This window comes from Mytilus californianus, unplaced genomic scaffold, assembly GCF_021869535.1.
Source record: "Mytilus californianus isolate M0D057914Y unplaced genomic scaffold, xbMytCali1.0.p SCAF_6, whole genome shotgun sequence".
In the NCBI taxonomy this organism is placed as follows: domain Eukaryota; kingdom Metazoa; phylum Mollusca; class Bivalvia; order Mytilida; family Mytilidae; genus Mytilus; species Mytilus californianus.
In genome coordinates, this window is record NW_026262712.1 from 39,190,392 (window position 1) to 39,211,597 (window position 21,206).

The 21,206-nt window shown below is 32.5% G+C and overlaps 1 protein-coding gene and 1 long non-coding RNA gene across 6 annotated transcripts in view; both read right to left on the reverse strand.

The window, feature by feature from the left end:
* LOC127706394 (sulfotransferase 1B1-like) overlaps nucleotides 1-21,206 on the reverse strand; it is a 262,668-nt gene that overhangs the window by 15,662 nt on the left and 225,800 nt on the right. The gene's annotated exons all lie outside the window — the stretch shown is intronic.
* On the reverse strand, nucleotides 11,071-16,393 carry LOC127706399 (uncharacterized). The gene is made up of 4 exons (XR_007984447.1): nucleotides 16,250-16,393; nucleotides 14,856-15,030; nucleotides 12,643-12,868; nucleotides 11,071-11,124 (listed from the first exon to the last, which is right to left on the reverse strand). It is a non-coding gene; the product is annotated as an uncharacterized LOC127706399 (long non-coding RNA).

Here is a 21,206-nt window from a genome sequence, read left to right on the forward strand (position 1 = left end):
ACTTTGATGATCCGTACAATCAATAACTGCAGGTTTAATTTTACAACATTCTACTAGTGGTATGAAGTCTGAACCTATCAGAATCATATCAATCCTACTTGCCTGAGATTTATCTTTTCTTCGCCAAGTATATTGTTGTTTATTTTTATTTTAATATCTCCAAATGTCTGCTAAGTTATTATTTTTATTAAAGAATTTAAACTATTTACTGATTGAATATTTTTTACCTCTGAACGAGTATTTTTTCTGTCTATCGCTTGCATCGTATCATTGAAATCAATTTATACATTAAGAAGAACTAATCGTCCATCTACGTCGGTATGTTTATTTATCAATTTATAATTCAGTGACTTTTTAATGAGAATAGCCACACCCCTACTAGAGGTCGTTCCGTGACTGCAAAATATATTAAATTCTGAATTATTTCTTATTTCTGTTTCTATGTTTTCATCAAAATGAGTTTCTTGTAAATAACAAATAGAACTATTTTGACATTTAATCCATTCAATTACTCTGTCTCTTTTAGCTTTATTTTTAGTACCATTTACATTTAAACTACTTAAGTTTATTAAAAATTTAGATGCCATTTCAAAGTATAATTTCATATATTTGTATTATTTCCTCACATAACTGTACATGCCTACAAACAGTACAATTAAAACACATGCTTATAACAATCATACAGAAATCGACAATGTATATCAATCTCTTTCTACAAACATAAAAAGTACATTTCATCAGGCTACATATAATTACAGGTAACAAATAAAACACGCTACCTGTGAATACGGCATTTAATTTACTGGCCTGATTTGACCTTGTTATGTTAAAATCAATAGACAATAAGATTGACACTGAAATAATCAACATCCACGTGTGATTTGTTACAGTCTTACAATGACTATTCGAATGGATACATATTTCTGATATACATGTCTTATTCACATAATGTGTGCATATACTTTTATTTGGATAAGTGAAATTTAGAATGTAAACAAATTTAAGATAATAACGTATGTCAACTTCACCGGTTGCTTTTAAAATTTTGTTGGCTATGTTTACTAAAGAGCAAACTGTTTGCAAGATATTTTACATGTATCTAGTAGGAAGTGTAAAGGAATATCCAATAGTGCATTTCGTGGATTTATTACACGTACTATATTCAAATATGTTTCAAAAATATATTTTGCTAAATTACAAATACAGTATGGTCTGTATGGATGAATACGCTGACACTAAGGTAAGTATTTATACATTTTAAACAGTGAAAAGTTGTATATGGTTGTATTCAGTGTTTTACTTAATGTCCACAATTGTTCATTCACTATTAATAGCACACAGCATTTGTATACTTGCACTAAAAATAGCACAGATAAAAACCAACATAATAGTAATATGCTAAATATATCAATAAATGTTCGCTGTTCGATTTTGTTCAGCGATTGACCTATAGTAAACACAATCATTGTAAATAATATTAAAGCTATAATCATGATAATGCACATCATGCATACATACATTTCATGAGATACTGTATTGAAACTAAAAATAGTTAGCAATATATTTCTTTTTGACATACAAATCTCACACTTTATATATCGTTTGTTATAGCTTATCAAAGCTTTTAAAATGAAGGTTTTGAGTTTGCATTTATAAAAACAGGCACATGAGTTGCATTTATGACCAATAGTCAACTTCACAATCAACAACATCAACATTTTGAAGTAAACTCTTTTAAAGAGCTGAAAGCTTTTTTTCATTTTCATTTTTTTGTTTTGTTTATATTATATATAGATAAAAGATCATTGTACTGTAATATTTACATTGTCTATATGACTACAGTTGAGCTTTGGCCTTCTTGGGGCCATTATTACCAGTAGTCCTGTCATGTAAGTTCTCTGGGGGTGTAGGTGGGGTATGATGCTGAGACAGATTCCTGCGTTGACTTTGTGGTGTGTTCATAAATTTGTCTATATATGATTGTCCTTTGTCAGAATTGCTTGAATTTGTCTCATTCACACTAACCTTTCCCTTTCCTGGTTTTGTACAATTTGGCTTATTTGCATTGTTTGAATTAGCATCTGTTGTTTTTGGATTTCTGCCTTTTGGTTTATTTGCCACATTTGTCTTTGGTTTCAGTTTCTCAGACTGTTCAGTTGACTGAGAATCATTTACAGATTCATCAGTGGTCACTATTTCTTCTTCAGTATTGCCTACTACTTGGAATGCATTTGGACAATCCATCATCTTGTGGCCTGGTAATTTGCATTTTCTACACACCCAATCATTTGGACAGTCATACACAAAATGACCAACCTGTAAACATTTATAGCATGGTTTTGTAGTGCCATCATTGTTAGAGCTTATGTTTTCAAATTCAGGTTGCCCACTATGCATAACTATGGCCATGTATTTGCCTATTTGTAAACTTCTGGCTATGGGTTTGTCTAACAACTTACTTATTATCGTTCTGTCTCCAGTTTGGCAGTTAGTGAGTTTGCCTTTAACCCGTAACCGTTTTCTATGGAGACAACTATATATTGAGGGTGTTCAAACTATGGAACGGCACATGGAAGCTATGGATTTTTTTTCAATATATTACGATTAGTCTGGGCCCGACGAGACCAAATGTGAAACAATCTACATAATAAAACAAAAACAAAAACAACTGTAAATTATTGACAAATCAACAACCTAAATACAAATATGGCAGACAGCAATCAGTGACAACCACTTAAGTCAACAGGTTACCGACATGGGAATATGGCGGGGTAAATCACATTTCTGAGTGCTTAACTATCCTTGACCTGGGACAGTGGTGTAGCAGCACAACACACACACACACAGTTTTACAATTAATTGGAAAATGTTTAACCCATCAAATCTGTAAGATGCACTCCCCTCCCCCCCCCCCCCCCCAAAAAAAAAAAAAAAAAAACAAAAAAAACTAACAATACGACAAAAGTCACAACAATGGGAGGACTGATCATTGAAAGTTAGTTCAAAACCAATGACAATTAATTAATAAAGCATGTTCTCCCATACATAATTAGGGGTATAAGTTTATAATATCGAGAGGATGTAGGACCATATGACTGCATAGAAGTATACATTTAGTTATATTTTAATTCATCAAAAACAAAATCAATGTTAGTATCGATAAAACAATTCTTAAAAGATCTAACCACGGTGTAAAATAATATCTGTTATGAATTAGTTTATTTCAAACTATCAACGAAACAACATGGATCGTATATTTATTGTCGAGCTTTATAAACAGCACCCCCATAAACATGAGGATGTGATATCCCGTTTGTAATAAGAATTTTACAGTTACAGCTTAGCTTCTATACATAATTGTTTCTGCCGAAGTCTATCACAGTGGTTCTCTCCGGACTACCCCGGTTTCCTCCACCAATAAAAACTGACTACCTTGAAATATCCAATGTTTCTGAAAGTGGCGTTAAACATCAATCAATCAATCAATCAAAACCAAATCTTAAATCTATGAAAGAGTAAGTAAAAGTTTTAAGTAATTTGTGGTAATGAAATCCATGACTTAATAATTTACTTGTTATACATAGATTACGTCCATTTATCTCTAACACGTCACTACAGACACGTGTATAGGAAACGAGTTGTGAAATATATAAACCATAAAAAGGTAAAGAAGGTGCCAAAGAAAAATTAACAACACATCTCTTTCATTTAGAAGATATAACAGTATCGTGAAGTCGAAGTCATTCTTTATGTATGTTGATTATCCTGTATTTTACTTTAATCTGAAAGCAATAGGAAATTGTGTAAAAGAAGGTGATCTTGAAGTTTGCTTTTTTATATAAAGTATGCATTTTGTTATTCATTTTACGGAGATCTTCAGGATTTGTTTTTGTTCATAGACTACGCTTTTTCTGATTCATTTTACGGAAACATTTTAATAAGTTTACTGTAAAAATTACTAACTGCCAAGCTTTGAATTATACATTTATTCTAATCGCAGGAAAATCAATTGATATTCTGTTTATTGTGCGGGAACCAATATCGTGAATAACTGTAAAATACATTAAGTAAGAAAAAATGAAAAAAAAAAAAAACCACCTCAGAATCAGATCTACGGTAAAACTATCAGAATCAGTTCTAAGGTAGCACTGTCAGAATCAGTTATAAGGCAGTACTGTCAGAATCAGTTCTATGGTAGAACTGTCAGAATCAGTTCTAAGAAAATAGAACTGTCAGACTCAAGGTAGCACTGTCAGAATGAGTTTTAGGGTAAAACTATCAGAATCAGTTCTAGGGTAGCACTGTCAGAATCAGTTCTTAGGTAGCACAGTTCGAATCAGTTCTAGGGTATCACTGTCAGAATCAGTTATAAGAAGATAGCACTGTCACACTCAGTTCTAAGGTAGCACCGACATGACTCAATTCTAAGGTAGCACTGTGACAATCAGTTTTAAAGTAGCACTGTCAGAATCAGTTATAGGCTAGCACTGCAAGACTCAGTTCTAAGGTAGCAATGGCAGAATCAGTTTTAAGGATAGCACCGTCAGTTCCTAATTCTAGAATCGTTCTACCCTACGGTAATTATGTCAGAATCAGTTATAAGGTAGCACTATCAGTATCAATTATAGAGTAGCACTGTCAGTATCAATTCTAGGGTAGCACTGTCAGAATCAGTTCTAGGGTAGCACTGTCAGATTCAGTTCTAGGGAAGCACTGTCAGTTTCAGTTCTAGGTTAGCACTGTCAAACTCAGTTCTATGGTAGCACTGTCAGAATCAGTTATAAGGTAGCACTGTCATATTCAGTTCTAAGGTAACAAGGGCAGAACCAGTTATATGGTAGCACTGTCAGTTCTCAGTTCTAGAATAGTTCTACCCTACGGTAATATTGTCAGAATCATTTCTAAGGTAACACTGTCAGACTCTGTTCTAAAGTATCACTGTCAGTATTAATTCTAGGGTGGCACTATCAAAATCAGTTCTAAGGTAGCACTGTCATTATCAGTTCTAGGGAAGCACTGTCAGACTCACTTCTTAGCTAGCACTGTCAAAATCAGTTCTAAGGTTGCCTAGAACTGTTCTACGGTAATACTGTCAGAATCAGTTATAAGGTAGCACTGTCAGACTCAGTTGTAGGGTAGCACTGTCAGATTCAGTTATAAGAAGCACCGTCAGATTCAGTTTTAGGTTAGCACTGTCAAACTCAGTTCTAGGCAGCACTGCCAGACTTAGTTGTAGGCAGCACTGACAGACTCGGTTCTTATGTAGCACTGCCAAAATAGTTATATGGTAGCACTATCAGAATCAGTTCTAAGGTAGCACTGTCAGAATCAATTTTAAGGTAGCACTGTCAGACTCAGTTCTAAGTAGCAAGGGTAGAACCAGTTCTAGGGTAGCACTGTCAGAACCAATTCTAAGGTAGCACTGTCAGAATCAGTTGTAAGGTAGCACAGTCAGACTCAGTTATAAGTAGCAAGGTCAGAACCAGTTCTAGGGTAGCACTGTCAGAACCAGCTCTAGGGTAGCACAGTCAGAATCAGTTCTAAGTAACAAGGGCAGAACCAGTTTTAAGGTAGCACTGTCAGAACCAGTTCTAGGGTAGCACTGTCAATTCTCAGTTTCAGAATAGTTCTACCCTACGGTAATAATGTCAGAAACAGTTCTAAGGTAGCACTGTCAGTATTAATTCTAAGGTAGCACTGTCATAATCAGTTCTAAGGTAGCATTGTCAATATCAGTTTTAAAGAAGCACTGTCAGACTCAATTATAAGCTAGCACTGTCAGAATCAGTTCTAAGGTAGCACTGTCAGACAAACGTCTAATGTAGTACTGTCAGAATCATTTCTAGGGTAGCACTGTCAAACTAAGTTTTAAGGTAGCAATGTCAGTTTTCAGTTCTAGAATAGTTTGACCCTAGAACTGTTCTACGGTATTACTGTCAGAACAAGTTATAAGGTAGCACTGTCAGACTCAGTTCTAAGATAGCACTGTCAGACTCAGTTTTAAGGTAGCACTGTCAGACTCAGTTCTAAGAAGATAGCACTTTCAGAGTAAGTTCTAAGGTAGCACTGTCAGATACAGTTCTAGGGTGGCACTTTCAGGCTCAGTTCGAAAATAACATTGTCCGAATGAGTTCTAGGGTAGATGTAACATGATTTAAAAAAAAAATTAATGCATAGACTACTTTTCTTTCAAAAATACCGTTCAATATTACTGTTTAAAATAGCTCGTGCAGTTATTTTGTTTAAGTATGTTAAGTTTAACCAGAAACTTTGCAAAAAGGAAATATTTGTAAAAACTTGATCTTTTTTACGGATCGTGAAAGATCGGTTACCGCATTTTGATGATCTTGAAAAGAATCATGAAAGATCTGTTGCCGCTTATGTGGTATTGCAAAAATCCACGAACACGATCAAATCTTTCTTTAAATATATAATAATTTATATTTGTAATTGGTATAACAAAAATTTGTCCGATTCGCATTTCTGGACCCCGCCGCATTATATAACGAACGTCAAAACATAATAGCTGGATACACATATACCGAAAAACGCCAAACGTCATACGACCAAATGGAACATAATGGTACAAAGACAAATAAAGGTCAAACTGTAAAGTAGATAAAATTCTACAGAGTCAGCACCTAAAATCTTTAACTCGAAACCATCCTGTCAAGTAAATACTGAATAGCTATCTTTTAGGTCTGATTTCTCTTCAAGTAATAACATACTTTTATTTTACTGGACTATGTGACACACTTATACATCATGATGTATTGGAAGTGACCATTATAGATTCACAACGTGATTTTTTCCTAATGATTCTTGTAGGATTGAGTGACCCTTTTGTGTTTTATTAACACTACTGAATTTTTCTTGACTTAGTGCACAGTGTTATATGTATAATCTCTGCAATATTGGGGGGAGGGGGTTACTGTTTTCCGATGATTTTGTCGTGAATAAAAAACATGAAACAATTAATTTCTTCCGCTTATTGTACCGAATGTAAGCTTGATTTTACTTCTTTAAGTAGCTCTTCCTTGACCGAGTACCAGGATGTCTTACCATATAGAAGGTAACCTGTCGAAAAAATATAAACTCCGGAGTCAAAAGTCGGTAATATTAAAATAGTCTATTTTTGTGTCTCCCAATGGATGGTTTGATAACTTTAAGATACATCTACTGCAACTGATGCAATTAGACAATCTATTTACCTGCATTGATGTTCGAAGCCAAAATATTTGAAAATCCAAAATCCATTATAAACTTTGAAGAACTCATAAGGACTAGGATTGCCATTAACCTTATATATATTAATGAGGAGATTCTTTCATATTTCTGTTTGAAATCATACAGCAATTGAACTTATCATATGCAAACCATATTCCTGGATTTGTTTTTTGTTTAAATAAAAGGAGCGAGGGACATAAGTCAATGTGACAGCAACCAAACAACACAATAACTATAATTACATACATTAAAAAAAATGAAAGATGTCAATATCTAAATAAAATGTTAAGCTCCAAAACACCGCTAGAATGTTAATTAAACAGAAACAACCAAGGATTTGCCGTTAACAATACATTATTTAAAAAGCAAAATCCTTTAAAAAATGAGACAAAGAGATCAACCTGAGATTCCTGAATCGTGACAGTCACAGGAATATCTGACGAAGTTGACTTTTTTTTTGTTATCTCAACTCTCCCACTTTGCAGATAGATACTCGTGGACTAATAAAAGTTAGTTACACTATTATATCAAATGGTCAAAGGCCCATAAATCCAATAAAATGGTCAAATCAGTATGGCGGTACTGTATGCGTAACTTATCATGACGAGAAACAGCAGTACCAAGTATCAGAGCTTTCTGTTAAACAGCCTCATAGGATTTGCCCGCACAAGGTGTTATTGTCACAATACAAAAAAAAAAAAAAAAAAAAAAAATAGTCAATGTTCCATAATTCTCTTAAAAAAGCTCGGATCAAAATGAAGGTATACTATGGTCAACTTTACATCATGGCAAATAATATTAAAACGTTCAAGCGTTTTTTGTCACTACAAATGCTCTCCCTCTACAGTCATTCAGGTTTTACGGTACCTTAGGTAACGACCATTTAACTTAAAAGGGGGGGGGGGGGGGGGGATGGTTATGATTTTTTTTTAAATCTACTTATTTTTATATCTACTTCGCTCAATACAAATACTTATATAAGGAACAAATCTCCGTGATTTTAAAAGCTCTCAGGGCGTACAAGAAACACAAAAAAAAAACATGTTTTAAAAGTCTTCATTCGACTCGAACATTTCGAAGTTAATCAAATAATTGACAAATAAAAACACAACAAAAATGTACAAATTTTAATATGGTTGTAACTGTTTTAAAACGCTATATATGCTGAGCGTCAGGGAGGGAGGGGGCTTTGCCCCCCTGGCCAACCAGGGCTTTGCCTTGGAGCCACTGGGGGGCCTATGGCGGCCCCCAGACCCCTCGCCCTTCGGTTCGTGATTCCACTCCATTAACAAAGGGGCTACGCCCCTGCCATACTTGGTAGGATTGTTTGTGAAGTTGACCATACTTGGTAGGATTGTTTGTGAAGTTGACCATACTTGGTAGGATTGTTTATGAAGTTGACCATACTTGGTAAGATTGATTGTTAAGTTGCCCGTACTAGGTAAGATTGTTTGCGAAGTTGACCATACTTGGTAAGATTGATTGTTAAGTTGACCGTACTAGGTAGGATTGTTTGTGAAGACTATACTTAGTAGGATTGTTTGTGACGTTGATCATACTTGGTAGAATTGTTCGTGAAGTTAACCATACTTTGTAGGATTGATTGTGAAGTTCACTATACTTGGTAGGATTGTTTGTGAAGTTTACCATACTTGGTAATATTGTTTATGAAGTTAACCATACTGGGTAGGGTTGTTTATGAAGTTGACCATACTTGGTAGGATTGTTTGTAAAGTTGACCATACTTGGTAGGATCGTTTGTGAAGTTGACTAAACTTGGTAGGATTGTTTGTGAAGTTGATCATAGTTGGTCGAATTATTTGTGAAGTTCACTATACTTGGTAGGATTGTTTATGAAGTTGACCATACTTGGTAGGATTGTTTGTGAAGTTGACCATACTTGGTAGGATTGTTTGTAAAGTTGACCATACTTGGTAGGATCGTTTGTGAAGTTGACTATACTTGGTAGGATTGTTTCTGAAGTTCACTATACTTGGTAGGATTGTTTGTGAATTTGACCATACTTGGTAGGAATGTTTGAGAAGTTGACCATACTTGGTAGAATTGTTTGTGAAGTTGACCATACTTGGTAGGAGTGTTTGTGAAGTTGACCATACTAGGTAGGATTGTTTGTGAAGACTTTACTAGGTAGGATTGTTTGTGAAGTTGAGCATACTTGGTAGGATTGTTTGTGAAGTTCACTTTACTTGGTAGGATTGTTTGTAAATTTGACCATACTTGTTAGGATTATTTGTGAAGTTGACCATACTTGTTTGGATTGTTTGTGAAGTTGACCATACTAAGTAGGATTGTTTGTGAAGTTGACCATACTTGGTAGGATTGTTTGTGAAGTTGACCATACTAGGTAGGATTGTTTGTGAAGACTATACTAGGTAGGATTGTTTGTGAAGTTGATTATACTTAGTAGGATTGTTTGTGAAGCTGACCATACTTGGTAGGATTGTTTGTGAAGTTGACCATACTTGATAGGATTGTTTGTGAAGTTGACCATACTTGGTAGCATTGTTTGTGAATTTGACCATACTTGGTAGGATGGTTTGTGAAGTTGATCATACTTGGTAGGATTGTTTTTGAAGTTGACCATACTTGGTAGGATTTTTTATGAAGTTCACTATACTTGGTAGGATTGCTTGTGAGGTTGATCATACTTGGTAGGATTGTTTGTGAAGTTCACTTTACTTGGTAGGATTGTTTGTAAATTTGACCATACTTGTTAGGATTATTTGTGAAGTTGACCATACTTTGTCGGATTGTTTATGAAGTTTACTATACTTGGTAGGATTGTTTGTGAAGTTCACTATATTTTTTAGGATGGTTTGTGAAGTTGACCATGCTTGGTAGGATTGTATTTTAAGTTCACTATACTTGGTATGATTGTCTGTGAAGACTATACTTAGTAGGATTGTTTGTGAAGTTGACCATGCTTGGTAGGATTGTATTTGAAGTTCACTATACTTGGTATGATTGTCTGTGAAGACTATACTTAGTAGGATTGTTTGTGAAGTTGACCATACTTGGTAGGATTGTATTTGAAGTTCACTATACTTGGTATGATTGTCTGTGAAGACTATACTTGGTAGGATTGTTTGTGAAGTTGACCATACTTGGTAGGATTGTTTGTGAAGTTGACCATACTTGGTAGGATTGTTTTGGGAGTTCACAATACTTGGTCGGATTGTTTGGGAAATTAACTATACTTGGTATAACGGGTGTACTGGAAGCGACTTGACTACTGTGTGATGCAGACAAATGTGAATGTACATGCATAATTCAGTAAAAGCTTTTTTTGAAGACTGAATGAAGTATAAAATAGAACTTATCTATTACAAAGAAAGCAAGGAAGGAAACAAAAACGAAAAACACTTTATAGTATGCAATATTTTCTAACGCTTTTTTGTGATGCATGAAAAGTGCTATGGACAATTTTGATGATTCCAATGGTTTCATCATGTTGAAGAAAACAATCCTGACAACAATACACATCTACTTAACATGAAGACATTATTTATACTTGTGATATAAAAATCTGTCCGCCATCAAGAAAACACATATAATTTTTATAGTTAAATTTATTGTATACACAAGATCACCTTCACATATGGAAAGTTCAGAAAAAATATCTTCAATTAAAATTGCCCAATTCTATTCAATTAAAGCATCTTTTTATCAAGTCAGCAAATGATTTCCACAAATCAATCGATAAAATGTTTGAATTAGTCATCATAGGTCTAGATTTTATATCTAGGAGTTTTATCTCGTTTGATCATGCCTGCAGCTTTCTCTCCAATCATCATAGCTGCTGCGTTTGTATGACCTGAAGGAAGATATCTCATAACGGATGCATCAACCACTCTTAGTTTATCGATACCAATAACCCTGTAATGCAATTGTGTGATAAGTTGTATACTAATGAATGGATTGACAACATAACTAAAGCAGCGAGTTTCAACTGTTTAGGTTCTTATACATCATTGGATTTCAAATATTCTGCTTTGAGCGTTCCTGATGAAGGTAAATCCAGAAAAGCGTTTCGGACGCATGAATTTTATAACGTTTTTTTTTGTCGAGCCTGCGAACTTATTTCGTGAAAGCGAGACATAGCGATCCTAGATTCAGTCGTCGGCGTCGGCAGCGTCAACATTAACCCTACATGGAATTTTATGAAATTTGGACAGAAGCTTGAGCATCTCAAAAATATAGTATCCAGAGCACAATTTTGAAAATATTTATTTTCATTTTTCCGTGTTTTACTAATTAATGGACTTAATTTTTTTGTACAGTTTACTCTCAGGTTTAGTCCGAGGATAAAGTGTTTCAGTCATCAACATTTTTTTTTGTCAAACCTTCATGTAATTTTATGAAATTTGGACAGAAGCTTGTTTATGAGCAAACGAATATATCCAGAGTAAAATTTAGAAAACATTTAATTTCGTTTTTCCGAATTTCACTGATAGATGGACTTAGTTTTTTTTATATAGTTAACAAGTAGATACAGCCTAGGGGTTAAAGTTTGTTACACTTCAAGTATATTTGTTTTCATTTTTAGTATTTTTCAGATAGACGGACCACGTTTTTGTTAACATTTACGGACACCCTGGGATTGAATTGTTTTGACATGATCAATTTGTAAACCTTCGTCGATTTTTATGAAACTGGACAGAAGCTAACCTTAAAGACCAAGAAATAGCATCTAAAGAAAAAGATTGATTTTTTTTTAAATTCTGTATTTTGATAAATGGACTCACTTTTTAAGTCAACATTACACTTTAACAGCAGCAATCGCAGGCGAGACACAGGGTTCCTCGGAATCCCTTGCGAATTTTTTACACGAATATTGTATACTTCGAATCCTTTATATTAATTATTTTTGCATCTCTAAATAATTCATTAAACCAGAAGAATGTAAAGAGGAGGAATTATCTGAACTTTTGTTATCCTCTTGCAATTTCTAAAATAGTGAAATATCCAATCCTTTATAAATAGGATGATTTAATCTGAACATTTAGGAATATAAATGGTAGTTATAATTTTGTTTGTGATATTGTGCTTTATCAAATTGTTATATGTGACGTAAAATTACCATTTCACACAATTTTGTTTTTATAAAATCTTATATGACTAAATGTGTTATCCGGAATGATAGGGTAAAACCTTTATATCTTTGTCTATGACATCTTATAACAAACTGATGTTTGGGTAATGCATTGACTTATTTATATAAATATATGACAATATTTCAAAAGAAGACCATTTTGGTGCAGTATTTGAAGTTTTGTTTTTTTCAAATATCAAAATGTTATGAACAGCAATATTAAAAAGGCAGACGTAACAATCTAAAAGTATGAGAGCAACATTTTTTTGTGAAATGAAATACCTCATATATTATCGCCATACCTCAATCTTGAATCTACTACAACTGACGGGTCATCAACTGATCCCATCCTACATGTACCTATAAAGTGATATCCAGTTCTTAGGAAATGTCGTCCAATACACCTCCAGTAATTATCAGAATCATAGATTTCTTCACTACAATGTCCGAGTACATCTTGCCTTACCAAAGTGGCATTGATAGATTTCCATGCTTCAGTTTTTTCTAACGAACGCATCAATCGAATGCCTGAAATTATATTCAGACTTTTTCAGTACCATTACGATTGATATATTTTTTTTATAAAATTACCTATTTATATTGGGATTGTAGTATCAATATATTGTTTTTCTTACATTTCACTTAGTTTTTAATTTTGAAAATATGCTTATTTGGATATGTTGGGTGTTATACATATTTTGGAAAGAGAAATTTAAAACAAAATATTGGTCATAGTACCTCTTTTTTGGACAAAAGGAATGAAGTACATTTTTATTAGGAAGACAATTGTTGTTTTTTCGGGAACAACAAAAGAAAAATAAATACCATTCGACAATTCGACAACATTTGAATAAACATAATTACGATGTATCTCCTAATTATCTCCTGTCTTACTGAACATATTGATACAAATGATACAAATGTTATATATTTTACGCAGATAATGTCTTTTATTCATATTTATACAATAATTTTTGTAGTTGTCTCATAAATATACATGTACCAAGTAAAAGATAAAATGTTAAGTGGGTTTCGAAAACAATTGTATCCAATTTTCAGTTTTCACTTAATGTTGTACGTTCTGAAACTATACGAGTCAGACTTTAAAAAAAAATTTGAAAATCCAAGATTATTTTGAGCATTTCCTCTAATGATTGTGAGTTAACAATTAAGAGTGTCAAACAAAGACTATTTTACAAGGAGGAATCAAAATGCTGAGAATCCATAGACAATGACATGCAAGCACTCAATTATTAGGACAAAACAATGGCCATGAGCGTATTCTGAGAGTAGATGACGTCGAAAACGAAACCCTGGCCAAACTTGCACTTAAAGCAGAACAGTATACAACACGTTAGTATTTTTGACAACCTTATCACACAAGTAAACAAAATTATGAAATATTAAAAATTACTAAAAACATTTCGACAAAATATTCTGATTAATATTCTCAGACGGGACACTGTCCTTTCAAATAGATGTGCCATTGTATGTGTGCATCATTCAGTGTATTTTTTTATTTGTTTATGGGAATTTCTTATTCCGATAAGAGTATTGATTTGCTGCAATATCATGATTAGTGTTGCCAATTGATCTATTTCATTCTCATTTAATAGCATGTTCTAATGGAAATTTTAGATGTTATTAAAGAAATAAAAACTTTATTACATCTTAAACTATATGTGTTTTTCTTAGTATTTGTATTTTGTTAAATCAGTTTTATTTATAGCTGTTAAGTAAGATTCATTCTTTTTTTTTTTTTTTTTTTTTGTGTTTCGGTCGCTATATTTGTGCTATTGTTTTTGTGTCGTTGCTTTTTTCTTGTATTTTAGTATTCCTGATATAACAATGAACAAAAAGAAAAGGAACTCTGATGTAAATAAGTTCACACAAATAGGTTCAAAGAATGCATTTATTGCATTATAACTGAATAAAATATCTAGGAATTTCGTGCGGGATCCAAATATAAAAGCAAAAAAAAATGTTTTTAAAGTTTCATCTAGAATAGCACAAAGAGCAAGGCACCCACATTGAATTAGTTTCTAAACAAAGGATAAGGTTAAGTAAAGAAAATGTGTTAGACCCTTAGATGAGATAATAAAAGAAGACTTGTTTGTCAGATACCAATAATTTTATTATTCAATTTTATTGTGCAGAGTTGTCTAAGGGCTTCGCACTTTTGAGTTTAGTTCAAAATTAAAAAAAAAATGCAAACATATCCTCATTATAAGATTTTTTCATTAAAATATATATATATACGCCAAGTCCTTTGCTCAAATCTATTACAAAATGTATTTGCATATTTCGCTAATAAAACTGCGTAAATTGCCGCAGGCACTGCAGAAAACCATTTTTTACATTTACTATCAATTTGTAAAACTGATTTGTTCAAACACAGAAAAAATATCATCTGCCTTACGTGAACATGGAAGCTACGTTAGTATTATATTGCAGTTCACGAAAAGCTTAGAAAGATACTTGAACTCAAACATTAGTTTTATATCATTAATTGTACCTCTAACAAAGTCTTCAATATCCTCTGGGTGAGAAAGATATCGTGGATCTATTAAAGGATAAGTAAACGGCGATTTGCTCGAAAGCCGCAAATGACCTTTACTTCTTGGTTGCAATAAAAACATAACTACTATGAAACTATTTGGATCAATACGTTTTAAATGCTCTTTTACAATCTGAAATGTAATATAAGTATTAGAAATATACAGCATGTGTTTAAAAAAAAAACAACTATTAAATGTGTTATAAGTTACGGCATGTGCCTATCCAAAATCTTTCTTAACGCAATCAAATTAAAAAAAAATCCAATCACCAATTACAAAATGTATGTTAGTATACTTTCTTCGTATACACATGACAAAGCTATGTTGAAACACCCCTACAGTGATCAAAACAATTTCTATAAATTTATTGATTATAAAGACTTAAAATGGTACTTATTAAAAAATATAGTATATTTAAGTAATTATGGTTTCAACAAACAAGAAATATATCTAGTTAATCACATCAGTTGCTCTCTAAAGCGCAATGAATCCCGTAATTGACTTATTTTATCACCACTTTGTAATAAGTATTTTATATTCATAGCAAAATTGTTAGTTTACTGTAAATATACAGTATAGGTTTAACATGATTTGCACTGTTTTCTATTTGAGATTACATCAGCATAGTAATAACCATGTCCTGGTTAAAATATGTCGTTCACAAATAATCACTGATATCGAAGACATATCTAACATTTACCTTATATACTTAATACTAGAAATGTCAGATTTGTCTAAAATGTAGGATCGGTTTAAAGTTAAAGTTAAGTCTCCAGCACTAAACTGCCACTCCAGAGGTGATTTTCATATAGTATGGAACAACATCATTCTGATAACGTTACAGTTTACCAAATATAATTCGGTTTCAAACTTATAATACCCAAACATTGTATGCAGTTGCAACCAACTAAAATCCCCTAATGAGACTTGAAATAAGTTAAAAACATGGGACAAAAGATGCGAATAATACCAAAACTTATGAGTCAGAGTAAAAATGGACACGCCATGGCAAAACTTCCATTATAAAAAAAACAATGGATATTGGGTATCCATCCATGACACAAAATCAGTACACGCACAGCAAAAAACACACACAAAATCAGAGGAAAAACGGTTTTAATGCTGTTTATTTATCTCGAAGTCACAGTGAAGCCTTCAACAGAGAGCAAAAACCTCTCATGAGGTTCCATAGTTTAGACTGTCATTATATGTATCGATTGTGTATTCTACCATTTCTCTCCTCAGTATAAAGATAAGAGGGAGAAAAATTATTGTATGTGAAAGCAGATAATGCTCAAGAAAAAATATTAGCAAAGATACTAAATTTAAACTGAAACGGATTTTTTTATACCTCTTTTTTAAATGCAAGGTTTGGGTCTAAAACAAAACCCTCTTCATAAGCAAGGTTAGTCAACAGCAGTTCAATTTGTGGACCTCTTGTATCTAGTGGGTTGACATTTTGTAGAATTACCCCTTCGGCTTCGTTTCTTGAATAAATTCCTGTAAATACAAATTAATCAATAATAACAAATTTATAAATTGCTGATTTCTTAGATTTTGTCTTTTTAATTTTTTTTTTTTGCTATGCGTTGTCAGGTAATTTTTCGGATTCAATGATATCCGTAATTAAGTATGTTAAGTAAAACATTCTTGTTTGTTTTTACAAATTTTACATAGCGCATTTTGTGTCATCATAATTAGGTGAATGGCAACAATCTCTAAGGTATACAATGTTTTCTTTTGAATTTGGCCCATTGAAACTTTGTTAATTGAGCACAGTCAAGAGTCACGTGTACACAAAACGCGCGTATCAAATATCGTTTTTTTTTGTTTTGTTTTAACACTTTATAGATTCTTACGTCTACTTTGAATAGACGTGATTTGTTAAGATAATCGTAGAGTACATTTTACGTGGCATCTATAACTATACGAACAAAACGTAATTATGAGACATTTGAACCAAAAGATTCATTGAATGTTAAGTTGCACTACTTACCTTCTCTGTTGAAAATATAGTCTAGAATTCTATCTGGTTCAGCCGCATTTTTATTATTAGTATTTAACGGTGCAGTAATATTATATTGAACAAGGAATGTCAAGTGATCATACAAATTCTGTCCAACAGGCAGATCAACTTTTAATGGTATCTATAAAAGAAGATATATCACATATTAGATATATTCTGAGCAAGACACCAAACCCACTGTTTTTGATAAAATCGTTGCTTACATTATTACATATCCTCATGCATAGCAGGCGACACTTCCATCATATCGACGCTTGCGGCTTTCTCCTTATTTGAAGTGAATGCCCTCGGCTTTGTTCGTTACATTGATAGAAAAACAAAGGATATGGGGTATTCATTCATGACACAAAATCAGTTCATGAACAGCAAAAAAAAAAAAAACACACACAAAAAGCAAAAGAAAATCGCTTTTATTGCTGTTCTTCATCTCAAAGTCAGAGTGAGGCCTTCAACACGGAGCAAATAAACTCTTACCTCACTGTAAATGTAAGACGGCCCCTAACACCGCCTTGAGCGGAATTGTTTGCAAAAATAATTTGGATAAACTTTGTAAGATGTAACACCACCTAATCGAGCCCGGTTAAAAAAGAACATACTGGAAAGTAGTACATATTTAAAAGAAAATAGTTCCTTTGCATAAAGGGTAAATCTATGTAGCATATATTTTAGTAATTAAGGTATCAGATGAAAGGTAACGGACTGGTGATCCTTGCAGAACACACAATTTACTAATAATTTTGAATAATACAAAAATGTATGAATGAATTCTCTAAATGGAGGGCATATCTAGTCTGTTTTTCAGATATAAAGTGACTGGTTTGATGTATCCAAAATTCCGGTAACCAGGGCAGTACGGTCTGATGTATAAATACAGGTATATTGATCCCGCTTGCAGAACATATTGTGTAGTGAAAAATTTAACGTTGATAGGTATGAGGACCAAAACAGGTGGTGTGCGTCTTGATCTGTATTTTTAATCGATTTATGAAATTTTCAAATCGATAAACTACTATCGCCAATATATGTATATGCAGTACTTTATACCACTTTTTATAGCTCAATATTACTTTTATAACTAGTTTTGATATATGGAACATTTCAATTCTTTTCACTTTTTGTTTGAATAAGAACGTGTCTTATGTTACTCAAATACTCTTTGCCAATTTTTTTTCGGAACAGTGAATATAATAAGAATATAATAAAAATCATAACCAACTAGCTAAAATTCAATGAATGTGTAGAGAAGGCATCAATGATACTACACGAACACGATACAAATAATCAGAACTCATGTAGACAGCAATATATATGTGCATACTAACTTAAAGTGAAATGTTATCTGAACATAAGTAAGCAGTTTAGCTGCTTACCTCGATTAAGTCTTGTTTGAATTCAACTAAATTTGGAGTGAAACGGATGAATGTTGGGAAAACATCAGAAGGATTCATTGTTAATGTCTTTTTTTAACTGAATTAGTTTACGTATATAAATAAGTATTTATTCACTTCAGTTAATCGTTTTCAACTAAGAATTGTTTTTCAAGCCATTAAACTAACAAATTTGTAAAACTGCAAAATCATTATAAAAAATCAACTTGTTCATGAAACTTGTAAAGACATCTTTGTTTTGTAATCAATATATGTATTGGCAGCTACAGAACGGTTGTCATTTTGACATAACAGTATTTTATACCTGATACGGAAACCTAAATGTATAACGTGAAAATAATTAATTACGTTACCTTCATTTGTTGAAGATGTTTGCGAGGACCGATTCCTGAGAGCATTAAAATCTGAGCAGAACCTATGACTCCAGCTGAAAGAATTACTTCATGTTTTGCAAATATCCGTCGTCTCTTGCCATCTTTAACAAATTCAACACCAACAGCTTTGCTACTCCTTATTAAAACCTATACAATATAGAATACAGATATGTTTTCATCCCACTATTTTTTGTTCAGTCAATGGCTGTACCAAGTCATGAATATGGCAGTTGTTTTTTTCACTTGTTCCGTTGATTGATAGTGTTTGATTTTGTCAGATTTTATAAAATTCCTCTTTTTGTAATTTGCCTTGGAGTTCGGTATTTTTGTTATGTTATTTTAGCATTTATTATTATCAAGCAGAAAAGTTGCCCGCTGGGTTTTGAAATTAAATTTGAATATTTATGATTAATAGACATTTTAAATGAAAATACATGGTTAAGGGCACAGCTTTGATCCAACGATGATTTGTTTGTAAAAATGTGCATACAAGTCACAAATGTACTTTTCACCTAGTCAATTTAAACATGTGCTAAAATATACCTTCGTGTGCTACTTTTAGATATAAATGGGGTCGAAATGTATGAAGTTTACTCCATATTTCAGTTTCTTGGACATTTCTATCCTATGGACAAATATACCTACTTTTTTTGCTCAAACGATAACCATGAGCGGAATTTTATGAAAACATTTTGAATATCTTCTTACATATCTATACTTATAAATTTGTGCTAAAGTTAAAAAAAAAAATATTAAATTTTCAAGATTTTAGAAAAAAACCAGCATTTTTTGCTATATATTTATTTAATTTTAAGGAAATTCATTGGTTATTTTTTTGTTTTAAATGGTACTAATTATCTTCATAAAAAAAGGGGTCCTAGTACTCGTTTTCCAGCTAATGATTAAAATCAATAAAAAATGCATCTCGTTCCCAATATGTCACAGTTTGACGTCGCGAAATACAACATTTTACTTTAGCGACGTCATTACCTCCCCTGTAGCTGTATCGTATGGGCTTAAGTTAATGGCTGGTTAAACCTTCCCATTTAATATAAGTCAGTTTTATTTAGTGTTTTTGTTTTTGTTTGGGTAAAATTTACCAGTAATTATGTTCATAGTAGACAAATATTAACCTTTTTTGTTATCGCTAGGCGTCAAATTCAAAGTAACCTCATTAATGTTGAAACCGCGGGTTGTCATGCTTTCCCGGCCACAGTCGTTTTAATACTTGTGTAGACAACGGACACATATGTGCGCTACGGATTACGTATCAAAGTGATTAATAGAGTGATATTCAATGTAAACCTATAATGTATCACTTGGTTATGCTTTGCGATTAAAAATCGTTGAAAATTTTGTATGTTTTTGCCTGAAACAATAATCACATCTCTAATTGTGTAAATAAGTCACTATGGCTACATGGACATCTTACTTTCAGGAGTAACTATGCAGGGTTACTTGCTTAAACATAGCTTAAAAGGTCAGGAACAAAATTAAAAAAAAACGTTTTCCTTAATTTTTTACCTGATAGCGTTTCCATGCGACTGTTTTTTTTTTAATGAAGCCTACGTTTTTCCTATGAAAAAGTTATCAAGAGTTCTAGTACACAATATTCACAGAGCAATAAGGGAAACATGAGTTATCTCCGTTTTGAAACAGTTTAAGTCGTAATCTAAATTATTTTTCAGCTAATTTGTAATCGGTTAACAGTTAATCAAAGCAATATGATGTCAATTCAATCCATTCACAGACCGGCATGACTGTTTATTTCATACTCTGACTAGAATAAAAAAAAAATAATAATGTGCTATATAGCTTTATTTTCAATATAACTATTGTTTCTTCTTTGTTACTTTCCACATCTAAATTTCGTTTATATTTGTATATTTAAAATTTAACATGATCATTGAAAATGTAAAGTGAAACATAATAAAACATATGTACCTTAGTGACATGAGACCGCAAACTGACTTGCAAGTTACGTCTTTCTAAAACTGGCCGAAGGTAACAGGCTGATGTACTGCAACGTTTCCCGTCTTTGACATTTGTCTGACTTTTACAGAAACCTATTTGATGTAAAATACATTGCATTCAGTAAAACTATTTTTTTTTTCTTCCGTTATAGATTTTTAATAGTAAACAAAAGAAAATATGAAATGTAATAGTATATATGTAACTATTTCCTGATAAATATAACATAAGTGTTAGTTAAAGACAATATATACCAATATATAGGAAAGGTTGAATAAAACAGAAACCAAAAAACATCTTAATGCAAGATATTATATTTCTCTTAGAATTTTCATTATTTGAAAAAATGTCATTATGTATGTGCTGTTTTTTTGGTTTTTTTTAGTTTAACAGATAATCCGAGCTGATATAAATCACATTTTTTGTATTTGTGTTGGTCTTTAGGAATTGCCACAAGTACTACCGATGTAATACATGGTAATAGTCACTACAAGGTAAAACATGAAAGGTATTTCAGCATTACAACTTTTTTATTGTGTCCATATTTTG